Source organism: Haliotis rufescens, unplaced genomic scaffold, assembly GCF_023055435.1.
Source record: "Haliotis rufescens isolate VD_foot unplaced genomic scaffold, xgHalRufe1.0.p SCAF_6, whole genome shotgun sequence".
NCBI lineage: Eukaryota > Metazoa > Mollusca > Gastropoda > Lepetellida > Haliotidae > Haliotis > Haliotis rufescens.
Window position 1 is genome coordinate 9,976,048 of NW_025964334.1, and position 6,199 is coordinate 9,982,246.

Below are 6,199 nucleotides of genomic sequence, written 5' to 3' on the forward strand. Positions count from 1 at the left end.
CAACGACTCAAAAGAAATAGATATGTTCCCTGAAAACGGGAAAACACAGTTGGAAAAATGCTAGTTAGAAATGAAACTCGAAGACATGAAAGTTGTTGAACCGAAGCGAGTGGGGACAAAAACAAGCGAGCGAGCCTGCACGTTTGCTGTTTCATTCCTTCTCGGCCTTCGGTCTCAAAGGGTAGTTTGGACAATGAATATGCATGAAAGTCGCTAAATGTCCTGTGCATGACGATACACGTGAGCAGAAAGGGAATTCCCTCGACGGTAATATACGGATTCCCCGACATTCCGCAGTAATAAAAGTAGTGCGCCTCGGTGGGCGTGGCTTAAGTTTTTACATTCATTGGGAAAGGAATGCAATGACAAATGACAAATTTAGCTAATCGGAATGCAGGAATTTCAATGTACACAGCGAAAATTTAATAATTATCCTATAGACGGGACGAGAGTAATAATACACTGAATACCGCAACAAACTATCAATACCGAATGTGAATTATAACATGTGAGTGAACGCTCAATGGCTCAGTCATTTATCTGAAGCCCTGGTCTCCCACACTCCCACTCAATTGTCAAAAGAACTGGCAACCTGGTGAAGGTGAGGTGAGGTGAGGTGAGGTGAGGTGAGGTGAGATTGGGTTTAACGTCGCGTCCAAGATTTGTGAAGGGAAGCGATTAAATTGATGACCTACTGGGAACGTTTCAGCTTGCATAATAGTGTTTTATTTAACCAGAACCTTCACAGAAAGGTTAATGGAGGCATATGAACCTTGATGGCAAGGGTTTTAGCATAAGTGAAATTATAGTTAACCCAATATTTAAAATGTTGGAAACGTATCATCATCTTATTTTAGTACCGATATGAGCATAAACTATTCAAATACATACCCTTGATATCCGGAATGATACATAACTTTCTAAGGCTTGAAAACATTTGAAAATTATATATTTACAAATGTTTCCCCACCTAAGAAACGTTCATATTTCAAACCCTAGTACACTTAGAAATGACTAGGAAAGCTCAGCACCTATTACAATAAAAAGGAATGCTTTCGAATACTCTATGATCAAGTATTTACTGGGGTATCAACTTTTTATTTAATTCCTTGGAAATGTCAGAAAATCCGGTCAGAGCATTCAGGACAATGGTGCTTGTGCATACAACAATACACGGTGATCATATGTCTCAAAGTTGAAGCTCCATATCAAATAAACGCCCAAAGTTAATTCATATCGGAAAACACCACATAAGGCCGGTCACAGCATACATTTCCTATTGTAATTGCGTTTGTTTCAATGGTGTAAAATCCGGCTTTTAGAAACGTGTAATGTGTTTCAAGATAGAGAGCGAACTTGTTACGATTGAAGATATGTATATTAAATACTAATCACAAATAATCAAGTCATTGTGATCCTCACGAGTTATGCAGATTCACGTATCTTTCAGTTATGCGTTAGAAATATTACATTGACAATTATCTGGTCATCTCCATTTTATTGAATAACAGTAACTCCAACGTATGTTTCTTGACGTCCCCTGAGGCGGTCGGGTAGCCTGGTGGCTCGTCACGCCGAAGACCCGGGTTCGATTCCCGAATTGGGTATAATGTATGGAGCCTATTTCTGGTGTCTGGTGTTCATATTGCTACAATATTGCTAGAGGCGTAAAACAATACTCACTCACTCACTTGACATCCCCTACTGTGTGAAATTTGATGCTGAGTGAAAAACTGATTTAAAGGGCATGTCATTCTTTGTAATAATACAGTTAATGTATAAATTCCAAAAAGATATTTACTCCGTATCAAATGGATGATACATGTTTTTTTATTGCAGATACTGGGGTAATAAAAGCACAATAGAGATACTGTCCCATGCCACTCTGCAGTACCGTCAAAAGAACCACCAAACTGAAGCGCTTGTAAACCATCCTCTCCATGGTCTGTTCCTGGTTCCTATCAAAACAAAGGATGAAGATCCTAAAAATCCATAACAATATACATGATATATTTCATACCTTGTTGTCTCCATATACATACTAAATAATAAAATTGTCATTGTTTGAATCGTTCAAAGCGCAACAACGACCACATGCATATTGCAAAAGTAAGAATAGTAACACCCCATTACAATAGGATCAATGCACGTTTATGGTGGGGTGGTTTTGACTGGTAGCAACTGTTTTACCTGTGACGTCGTGCCACGTCTCACTGACGCTCAACGGAACAACCTCGTAGGTCGATTTGAAACAGGAGACTTGCAGTCAGTTGTAGCCAGGATATTGAAAAGCTGAGATATTACAGACTGTAGTGATAAAGCTGGGATATTACTGACTGTAGTGATAAAGCGGGGATATTACTGACTGTAGTGATAAAGCTGGGATATTACAGACTGTAGTGATAAAGCGGGGATATTACAGACTGTAGTGATAAAGCTGAGATATTACAGACTGTAGTGATAAAGCTGAGATATTACAGACTGTAGTGATAAAGCTGGGATATTACAGACTGTGGTGATAAAGCGGAGATATTACTGACTGTGGTGATAAAGCTGGGATATTGTACACACTATTGACATTGAGCCGATGTCAAGACACAGATAAAAAGTTGAACTATTGATAAATTCGAAATAAAATGAATAATCTAAAAACCCAACTGACGACATTGGTGTGGTAACATGCGGGTATCGATTCAGAAAGCTTCCGTGAACCTTTATGTCAGACAGTTATTAGAAATACTTCCTCCTAAAACTTCCCCTAAACGATCTTTTTAACCTAACGTGAATCACGCGATGCTTGTCGTGCACATGAGGAAAACGCTGGCAACTGCGACGCGTACGGTGACCTCCGAGGGAGTGTACAACGACTCCTACTCCGCCGATTTGTTGATTTGTTTGTTTATTGTTTAACGCCGAACTCCCCAATATTCCGGCTATATGACAGCAGTCTGTAAATAATCGAGTCTGGACCAGACAATCCAGTGATTGACATCATGAGCATCGACCTACGCAATTGGGATACGATGACTGTCATCAACCTGTCAGCAAGTCTAACCACCCGATCCCATTAGTCGCCTCAGGCATCGGTTGCTGAAGACCAATTCTAACCCGGATTTTAGCCGATTTGGCTGTACAAAGGCGATTGCATGACCATTGATTGATGTCCTAATTGACTGTACTGAAGCGATTAGTAACATGGCCATTGATTGATGTCCTAATTGACTGTACTGAAGCGATTAGTAACATGGCCATTGATTGATGTCTTAATTGACTGTACTGAAGCGATTAGTAACATGACCATTGATTGATGTCCTAATTGACTGTACTGAAGCGATTAGTAACATGGCCATTGATTGATGTCTTAATTGACTGTACTGAGGCGATTAGTAACATGACCATTGATTGATGTCTTAATTGACTGTACTGAGGCGATTAGGAACATGGCCATTGATTGATGTCCTAATTGACTGTACTGAAGCGATTAGTAACATGGCCATTGATTGATGTCCTAATTGACTGTACTGAGGCGATTAGTAACATGACCATTGATTGATGTCTTAATTGACTGTACTGAGGCGATTAGTAACATGACCATTGATTGATGTCCTAATTGACTGTACTGAGGCGATTAGTAACATGGCCATTGATTGATGTCTTAATTGACTGTACTGAGGCGATTAGTAACATGGCCATTGATTGATGTCCTAATTGACTGTACTGAAGCGATTAGTAACATGACCATTGATTGATGTCCTAATTGACTGTACTGAGGCGATTAGTAACATGACCATTGATTGATGTCCTAATTGACTGTACTGAGGCGATTAGTAACATGGCCATTGATTGATGTCTTAATTGACTGTACTGAGGCGATTAATAACATGGCCATTGATTGATGTCCTAATTGACTGTACTGAGGCGATTAGTAACATGGCCATTGATTGATGTCCTAATTGACTGTACTGAGGCGATTAGTAACATGGCCATTGATTGATGTCCTAATTGACTGTACTGAGGCGATTAGTAACATGGCCATTGATTGATGTCCTAATTGACTGTACTGAGGCGATTAGTAACATGGCCATTGATTGATGTCCTAATTGACTGTACTGAGGCGATTAGTAACATGGCCATTGATTGATGTCCTAATTGACTGTACTGAGGCGATTAGTAACATGACCATTGATTGATGTCCTAATTGACTGTACTGAGGCGATTAGTAACATGGCCATTGATTGATGTCCTAATTGACTGTACTGAGGCGATTAGTAACATGACCATTGATTGATGTCCTAATTGACTGTACTGAGGCGATTAGTAACATGACCATTGATTGATGTCCTAATTGACTGTACTGAGGCGATTAGTAACATGGCCATTGATTGATGTCCTAATTGACTGTACTGAGGCGATTAGTAACATGACCATTGATTGATGTCCTAATTGACTGTACTGAGGCGATTAGTAACATGGCCATTGATTGATGTCCTAATTGACTGTACTGAGGCGATTAGTAACATGGCCATTGATTGATGTCTTAATTGACTGTACTGAGGCGATTAGTAACATGGCCATTGATTGATGTCCTAATTGACTGTACTGAAGCGATTAGTAACATGGCCATTGATTGATGTCCTAATTGACTGTACTGAGGCGATTAGTAACATGGCCATTGATTGATGTCCTAATTGACTGTACTGAGGCGATTAGTAACATGGCCATTGATTGATGTCCTAATTGACTGTACTGAGGCGATTAGTAACATGGCCATTGATTGATGTCTTAATTGACTGTACTGAAGCGATTAGTAAAATGGCCATTGATTGATGTCTTAATTGACTGTACTGAGGCGATTAGTAACATGGCCATTGATTGATGTCCTAATTGACTGTACTGAAGAGATTAGTAACATGGCCATTGATTGATGTCCTAATTGACTGTACTGAGGCGATTAGTAACATGGCCATTGATTGATGTCCTAATTGACTGTACTGAGGCGATTAGTAACATGGCCATTGATTGATGTCCTAATTGACTGTACTGAGGCGATTAGTAACATGGCCATTGATTGATGTCCTAATTGACTGTACTGAGGCGATTAGTAACATGGCCATTGATTGATGTCCTAATTGACTGTACTGAGGCGATTAGTAACATGGCCATTGATTGATGTCCTAATTGACTGTACTGAGGCGATTAGTAACATGGCCATTGATTGATGTCCTAATTGACTGTACTGAGGCGATTAGTAACATGGCCATTGATTGATGTCCTAATTGACTGTACTGAGGCGATTAGTAACATGGCCATTGATTGATGTCTTAATTGACTGTACTGAGGCGATTAGTAACATGGCCATTGATTGATGTCCTAATTGACTGTACTGAGGCGATTAGTAACATGGCCATTGATTGATGTCTTAATTGACTGTACTGAGGCGATTAGTAACATGACCATTGATTGATGTCTTAATTGACTGTACTGAGGCGATTAGTAACATGGCCATTGATTGATGTCTTAATTGACTGTACTGAGGCGATTAGTAACATGGCCATTGATTGATGTCCTAATTGACTGTACTGAGGCGATTAGTAACATGGCCATTGATTGATGTCTTAATTGACTGTACTGAGGCGATTAGTAACATGGCCATTGATTGATGTCCTAATTGACTGTACTGAAGCGATTAGTAACATGACCATTGATTGATGTCCTAATTGACTGTACTGAGGCGATTAGTAACATGGCCATTGATTGATGTCCTAATTGACTGTACTGAGGCGATTAGTAACATGGCCATTGATTGATGTCCTAATTGACTGTACTGAGGCGATTAGTAACATGGCCATTGATTGATGTCCTAATTGACTGTACTGAGGCGATTAGTAACATGGCCATTGATTGATGTCCTAATTGACTGTACTGAGGCGATTAGTAACATGGCCATTGATTGATGTCCTAATTGACTGTACTGAGGCGATTAGTAACATGGCCATTGATTGATGTCCTAATTGACTGTACTGAGGCGATTAGTAACATGACCATTGATTGATGTCCTAATTGACTGTACTGAGGCGATTAGTAACATGGCCATTGATTGATGTCTTAATTGACTGTACTGAGGCGATTAATAACATGGCCATTGATTGATGTCCTAATTGACTGTACTGAGGCGATTAGTAACATGGCCATTGATTGA